The following is an 8,848-nucleotide window of genomic DNA, read 5'->3' on the forward strand; positions in this document are numbered from 1 at the left end:
AAAACCACAAGTCTGTTTAAGTTTTAAAAGAGAGAGTTTTATTATGGTGAAAAAGCATTTTGCAAAATGGAAAACACAGTGCCAGAATAATCTGACCAGAGCGTTTCAGGTGGCTGCAGTGACACAGAAGCTTATGAAGGAAAAAACCGCAAACAGAACGGTACAACTAAAACATTCGATTGGTTAACATTTACAAAGTTACAGGTAAAGATTTAGCTGACCACTAAAAATCACGTTTGCTGGCTTCCAGATATCTGCAGTTCGCGTTAAACTGAGTTACTTTAGTATGATGGTGGTGAGTTCTGTTGAAATATAAAAGCAATGCTTTGTTGAAGGAATAGGATGATAATAAGTGAAAATGCTAAGAATTCTAATGCTTAGGGAGAGAAAAAGGGTTTTGATATAGAAAAGCTATGTTAGCTAGAACAAAGGTTTAGAAAATTACAAGTATGGTTGAACGAGTTTAAGAGGGGTATCTTTTTAGAATCGGCTTTGTCACTAAAGTCACATGTTTAACATCTGTACAAACTGAAGCTTGTCTTCCTTTAGCATCAGCTAGTTTTAACCACATTTTCCTGTAGAACCGCTTATTTTCTAAGTTAAAGGGTATAGTGGGAAACTTGACAGAAGTGACAAGTTGTATTATATGACAGACTCTGCATGTAGAAATCTAAGATGGCATCACTTAGGACAAGGAGAGATTTGGTCTAGACCTTAGCTAGAAATTCCAGTCATGTCAAGAAGCCTCAGTTTTGGAAGGTTCTCTCTCAATAAGTACACAGCTTCACATTGTGGTAAGATGCTCCCGTACTGGGAAGTGTCCCCCTGCCCTCATTTTTTCCATGGCTTGTATTGAAAGGTGTTTAAATATTTGAAATTGAATTGAACAGTCTGGATGCCCTTTCTGTGTGGTTCTACTGAATAGCTGCAGCAGCTAGAGTGTTACAGTCACATGAGGCTCATTTATTGCAAATAATGATGGCTTTTAATAAATCAAGTGCCACATCTTTTTTTTTTTTTCCAAAAAGCAGAACCAGAAAAGAAAAAGAAAAAAAGGAAAGGCTCAAAAAGCTGATTCCAGACTTGGGCAATGACAAATAATGAAAACATTTTTAAAATGTTATCATTTCTTTCTCCATGCTACTCATCACGAGTTCTAGTATTGAGAGTTGAATGATTAGTTTGATCAACAATCCATTCTGGTAACAACCAAAAAAAATGGTTCTTGTTTTCAATTCTGAGCAAAACTATCCCACACAGATCTTCTGTTCTCTCATCCAGATATGGACTCTTAAAAGGCATGCAGAGTGTCAATATTGCTTATGAAAATCCATCAACCTGCTTCTGGCAGGATGGCCAGGATGTGTCCCAGAAGTTCCCAACATGGAATCTCAAGTTTTTGAAGGTTTAGAGAAAACATATACATATCTGAGTCCAAGCTTCCTTTTTCAGTTCATTATCTGTATCAATTCATCTGATACTAACACTCTTCCCACAAAATTACAGGGCCTGTTCAAAAGGTTGGCAGTTCATATCCACCACGCGCTCCTTAGAAACTCTGTGGGGAAGTTCTGCTCTGTCCTATAGGGTTGCTATGAGTCGGAATCAACTCGAAGGCATTGGGTTTGGCTTGGTTTTTTTGGGTTCTAAAAAAATAGCTCATTCATTTAGCACTACAGGTATACTAAGTAGTTTTCCTTACAGCATAACCATGTAAACTATCACTAGTGTCATTCAAAGGTGCTCTGGTGGCACAGTGGTTAACATGCTCAGTTGCTAACCGAGAGGTAGGTAGTTTGAACCCACCAGCTGCTCCAAGGGAGAAAGATGTGGCAGTCTACTTCTGTAAAGATTACAGCCTTGGAAACCCTGTAGGGCAGCTCTACTCTGTCCTACAGGATCACTGTGAGTTGGAATCAACTCAACAGCAACAGATTTTTAGTGTCATTCAAGAGTCAGACAAAGATTTTTTTTTTCAACTTTGGGTAATACTACAAGATGATCTACACTGATGGAAGTTATAAAGGGGAAAGTTATCTTTAGCATCTCCTCTTCCTGATGCCATTGTTTGTCATGGAAAAATCATCAACATCTCCTAGGTGTGATGCTTAAAATAAAGCATTACATATACTGGAGATAGAGCCCAGTACAAAAGCATGTTAACTCATAGACAGAAAATATTCATTAGGATTGACCCTGTTATTGATTAATAGTTTCCTCTCACTACTTTCTGAGATAAAGCATTTTAAAACAACAGCAACAACAAAGAACCAAACCCATTGCCGTCAACTCAATTCTGAGTCATAGCGACCCTGTAGGAGAGAGCGGAACAGCCCCATAGGGTTTCCAAGGAGCACCTGGTGGATTTGAACGACCCACCTTTTAAAGGTAAGCAGCCAAGCTCTTAACGACTGTGCCAGCAGGGATAACTCTGTGAGTATGGCTGCCAGTTGTTTTTGTAGAATAATCCAGATCACAGGTGGAAATGTATAGAACTGAGTAAAATGTGCCTCTTTTAAATAACAAATGACTCTGAGTGGATGGTTCCTATGGCAGAGACATTTACAACACATCAAATATCCACGTGTTCTCCCACATTTACCAATTGCCCTTGCAGTTGAGAGGGATCAGGTGAACAGTTTTAAGCAGTGACATATAAGTGGAAGTGACGTGTCACTTCTGGATGGAAGCTCCTACAAATTTATGCATAACCCCATTTCTCTCCTACCCTCCAGCCATGATCATGGAGATTGAGCGTTGAGATGAGGCGCCATAAGATGGCACATCCTGGGTTGCTAAATCATGGCATCGAGGACAGCTGCACTGGAGAATGGCTTAACTTGCAGTGGACTCGGTATGAGTGAGAAATAAATTCCTGTGTTAGGCTGCTGTAATTTAAGGTTATTTATTACCACAGCATAAGTCTAGCCTATCCTGCTAGTAGTCTCTAAAAGACAGTTTTAGTCATTAATCAGACTTTTACAGGAACAATCTTTTGGTTAATATGGCAGTTTACTAATTTATCCATGGTAATAATAATAACGGAGTCCCTGGATAGTGCAAATGGTTAACATGCTTGGCTACTAACAAAAGGATAGAAGTTTGAGTCAACCCAGAGGGGCCTTGGAGGAAAGTCCTGGTGATCTACTTCAAAAAAATCAGTCACTCTGTTAAATAAGGAACTATTTTGTTCTGTAAGCCTTCATCTTAAGTGAGAATAACAGCACAATTCGAAGAGCGTAGTCAATGTCACTGAACTGCGCATGTAGAAATTTTTGAAATGGTGTATCTTTGGCTATGTGTATTTTTACCAAAAAAAAAAAAAAGGTTGAGAAGTTAGAGGGTTGATATGTTGTGGGGTTGTTAACCAAAGTCATAAAACAACATGTGTACTTCTGTTTCATGAGAAACTATTTGTTCTGTAAGCCTTCACCTGAAGTACAATAATAAAAAAAAAAAAAAATCAGTCATTGAAAACCCTGTGGAGCACAGTTCTACTGTGATACACACTGGGTCACCCTGAGTCACAGCCAACTCGACGGCAACTGGTATTTTAGTCACAGTAATGGCTGCAGAAACTTTGGTTGCCTACAGAACAACCTTTCCTAGCCCTACTCCCCCTCCTTTTTTTTTCTGGCAGAGCCAAACTTCAATGATAAAAGGTAAAAATGATAGCTATTTTCAGTGGTATGCTGGAACGTTTATACTGGTTTATGAGAGCCATTGGAAAAGATTTGATGTGACTTGAGTTAGCTTGAAATTGGACATGGTGAGAGTATCTACACCATGGAAATTGGTAAATGATACAAATGAGTAGCCCTCAACCTCCTGTAGAGAGCTGGTTGGTAAACACTTACCAGCACATTGCTGGCTACTGTCTTTCTCAGAATCTGCGTATCAGAGAGAGGCATGTGACTCAATACTGGTCAGTAAGACTTGAGAGGAAATTGGATGGAGAACTTCTAGACAGGCTTCCCTCTTTATTAAAAACGAAACTTCCTATATGCCCAAAAGAAACACGTATATATGATCATCAAAAACTTGTATTAGAATGTTCATGTTCTATTCTTAATAACCTCAAACTGGTTACTACTTAAATGGACGTTAACAGCACATCATATATCCAGAAGAATGGACAACAAAATACTACAGAGCAATAAAAATGAATTATTTGCAACTACATACAAAAATGGCAAAGAATCTCACCAACATAATGATGAGTGACAGAAGCTAGACATAGAACAGTACATAGTGTGTGGTTCCATTTAGATTAAAGTTCAAAACAGGCAAAAACTAATCAGTGGAGTTAGAAATTAAAAATGATCCAACTATACTGACCGGGATCACAATAGAGAGTCCCAGACACAATGGGGAGAAAAATGCAGGACAAAAAATAAAATTCATAAAAGAAGATCAGGCTTACTGGCCTGATAGAGACTGGAGGAACCCCCAAGACTATGGCCCTATGACACCTCTCTGACTTGGAACTGTAGCCATTCCAGGAAACTACCTTCCAGCCAAGCAACAGACAGGCCTATAAAATGAGTAATAAACGAAAAGAACATGCTCCATAGAGCAACCAATTATACGAGACCAAAATGGCAACATTTGCCCAAAAGCATAGATGAGAAGGCAGGAAGAGGTAGGAAAATCAGATGAAAGGAAATGGGGGACCAGGGCGGAAGTGGGGAGAGTTGACAGTGTGGGGATTGCAGCCAATGTCATGGAACTCTTTGTGTAAAATTTGTTGAAAGGGAAATTGATTTGCTCTGTAAACTTTCGCCTAAAACACAGTAAAATATTAAAATAATAAAAAAAAGATCCAAGTAGTTACACTTGGAGAAAGTAGTGATTGAAAAGGGGCATATGGGAGATGTCTTGGATGCTAATTATATTCTGTTTCTTGATTTGGATGCTGAGTGCCAGATGTGTTCAGTCTGTAAAAATATATCAAGCTGTAAAATTACAATATGTGCCCCCAACTAATGGCAACCCCATGCACCATGGAATGAAACACTACCCAGTCCTGTGTCATCCCCATAATCAGCTGCAGATCAGACTGTTTGATCCATAGGTTTTTACTTTTTTTAATTGTGGGAAATATATAGATAACAAAACATTTGCTATTTCATCAATCTTCACATGTACAATTCAGTGACATTATGTTCATCATGTTGTTCAACCATCACCATTCCTGAATTTTTCCATCACCCTTCACAAAAGCTCAGCGTCCCCTAAATATTCTGTCCTCTGACTCACAGAGTTTTCACAGGCTGATTTTCACAAGTCGATCACTAGGCCTTTCTTTTTACTCCATCTTAGTCTGGAAGCTCTGCTGACACCTGTTTAGCATCACAGCAACACACAAGCCTCCACGACAGACAGGTGGTAGCTTCACATAAGATGCAGTGGCCAAAAATCAAACCCAGGTCTCTCACATGGTAGGCGAGAATTCTACCACTGAACCACCAAGAGACTTTTCCATCTTGTACAACATGGCCTTCCTAGTATCTAAGACCATGCCTAGCAGAGTGCGCACACTCAATAAATGCTTTTAAAATAAATGCATAAAGAAGGAATGCACATTTCCAGGCAACATTTAATTTTCCTGCTGAGTACCTGCTGGCTATTTGGGGATTCCCCTGTTCTCTGATTCTCAGTTGCCCCTCTGCGTCTTCCTTTCAGACATGGATACCAAGCAGGTCTGTGGGTTGAGGGTTGATCCTCTTACTTGTACTTGGGATTAAGGGAATAGCTTGTCACTTAGTTTTGTTCTGAAAGTTTTCTATGGGTTTTTAGTTTTGCTATCTAATTGCTCCATCTGTTTTTATAAGAGGATTTAAAAAGATCAAAAACTATGCCTCCATAACTGTAGACATTTTCCCAGAATTCACTCTAACTGTATTTTTAAAAAGCAGTTTCAAAATAACACAAAGACAGACATTCCTTTTACACAGCAAATAAACAGCTGTAACTTAGTAAGCCCTAACTTCTAATCAGAAGCACAGGGAGCAAATCTAGCTCAACTAATGTTTGTTAGATAAATGCAAATACAGGCATACAGACGGTATGACTTGACCCACACAATAAACAACTTGACATTGAAGCAGGATACGTTTCCAAAAGTTTGGAGATAAAGCCGTCTTCTCTCTTCATCAGTGTATTGCAATATTATCTGCAAAATCTGCCTGTGAATATGCCATCAAAATACAAGGCAGAGCCTCCACCAGCTCCCCCACATCACTGCCATTCTGCATAAGTACACAGATATCCCTGTGACATGCTCTACCCTTTAGCCATTGTACTAAAAATACTTGATTGCTACAGGGTGAAGACTTTGGCTTTGACATAATTTATCAGATTTGGCTACAGCTTTTCCTCCTCTTTTTTACTTTCAGTGACGCTCTGAACTCTTTCCCTCAAAATTGAATCTGACAATTGCAAGGTAAAGAGATTTAAAAGAACAAATGGTCTCCAAGCTTTCCTTCAAGCTCAGTTAGACAGGCTTAATGTACCTTTAGCTCCGCTGTGGGCCAGAGAGCACATCTAAGGTATAGAGTAAATTGAAATGCTTCAACAGAGGTGATGGAAGAGAATGGCTTCACCTTTTCTCTAAGTATATGGCTGCTTTTCCTATCCTTATAATCTATTTTAAACCACCAACCAGCCATTCCCCATCTGATGTGACCTCTGGTATTAGAATGAAATATTTGTAGAGGAAGATGCTCTTTAAAAACTAAATATGGTACAGAGAAATCAGTAGTAGCCAGTGGAAGAATATAGAACTAGGAGATTGTGGAATGGTGTGATCCTGCAGAAATGTATGAATAACTCTTTTGAGAAATTTTTGTTCCACGGGGAGTAGGAAAATGGGGTGGTAGCTGAAGGGGCTACGGTCAAGAGAATTTCTTTTTTAGATGGAATAAGAGTATGTGTATAATATAGAGAGGCGAAAACTGATGATGCAAGACAGAGAAAAGAGCTTCTGGAATAATGTCCTTGAGCAGACAAGAGAGGACGGTGGTCTACTTCATAAGAAGAGGAGTTGGACCCCAATCTGAGCATAGGCAGTTCACTGTGAGAAACAGGAGTGAAGGCAGAGAAGATGGGTATAAATGCAAGGTCAGAAGTATGATGGTGGGAACACAGGAATGCTCTATTCTTATGGCTACTATTTCTTTCATGAAACAATGAGCAGGGATATCAGCTAACAGTAGGAATGAGAGAGAAGAGAGGAGAAGTTATGAAATGGTTACCTAAGAGAACAGGGGAGTGAATGGACTCGGAAAACTACCCAGCAGCTCTAAGGACTCATGAGTGGTTTGTGGTCATGAATTTAAAGTGAAACCAGTCAGCACAATAGTATGTTTTTCTCCACCTGTGTTTAGCTGGGAGAGTGCAGGCAAGGAATGAGTGAATTGCTGAGTGGAATCAGCTTTTTCCAAGTGAGTACAAAGAAAGGAGAAAGGGGCAATGTGTGCAAAATGCATGCAGGAGAGTAATTATGATCCTGGAGAAGAGAATCTGAGCTGGAACAGGTGAATTGTGAGATCAGGAGGGGTTGAGGGACAGCAAAAGGTGGTAGGATCAATGGACTTTAAATTACAGTGAGGGTAAAGAATTGTTGATACCGAGATACTAAAGGGAGTAAGAGCTCTCAAGAAGTTATCCTCACTGACACGCAGGGCTCCAATACTAGTATAAATGTAGAAACAAGTTGTCAAGGATAGACAAACAGCAGAAAGTGTCACCCTGTGGTTCAAGGATGCATGTTGTTAGGTGTCGTCGAGTTGGTCCCAACTCATAGCAACCCTATGTACAATAGAACAAAACATTGCCCAGTCCTGGGCCATCCTCACAATCGTTGTTGTGCTTGAGCCCATTGTTGCAGCTACTGTGTCAATCCATCTCGTTGAGAGTCTTCCTCTTTTTTGCTGACTCTCTACCTTACCAAGCATGATGTCCTTCTCCAGCGACCGGTCCCTCCTGATAACATGTCCAAATTATGTGAGGCGAAGTCTCGCCATCCTCGCTTCTAAGGATGCATGAGAACTGACAATTCAGATGACAGCTGTCTTCAGAAAAAGACAAAACTGCCTTTAGTAAAACCAAAGATTAGAAAAGGACAGAGAAGGGCTCCTAGGCATGTTCTCCTTTGTCTATTAGAATGTGGAAAAAAGAAAGCAAAATATCAACAAGAGGAAAAAACATCCTAGAAACAAAACTTCCTGAGGCAGCCATAGCAATGACCCATATCCTGGAGCCTTGTGTCCTCCTTCAAGATTCATAAAATCAGACTGTCAATTTTGGAAGCTCTTCCTGTTACCATATCCAACCCCATTTTACAGATGAGTAACTAAGACCCAAAGAGGTAGGAGGGTTTACCTAAAGACCACATAGCTATAATGCAGATATCTTGACTCACCCATCTAAAGGGAATATTATTGTCTTTGTGTTGGGCTGAACCAAATGAAATTGACATTCTAGAAGTCAAAAATAGTTGAATATCAGCAATTTCATCTCATTCAACCTAACGCACTCCAGCATTCTCTCCACTATAGCAGAGTATCAACGTGGAACAGACATCAATATTTTTTAATAAACTATTGCCCCAGTTGTTGCTCACTAAATCTCTGAATTTTATTAAGAAAATGTTTGCAAGTAGTAGGTGCAATGAACAGCAAAGACTCTCCTAAAACTGAAGTTTAACCTCTAGTAAGGAAATGATACAGAATCCAAAGGTAATGGGTGACAGCTGCCATCTTGGAGCTGAAACCAAGAGATCAGTGGTGGCCTCAAAACTAAATTAACGTGACCTGGGGGAGGCACAATTGGATCATGATTATAA

The sequence above is a fragment of the Trichechus manatus genome, unplaced genomic scaffold (genome assembly GCF_000243295.1).
Source record: "Trichechus manatus latirostris isolate Lorelei unplaced genomic scaffold, TriManLat1.0 scaffold00104, whole genome shotgun sequence".
Lineage (NCBI taxonomy): Eukaryota > Metazoa > Chordata > Mammalia > Sirenia > Trichechidae > Trichechus > Trichechus manatus.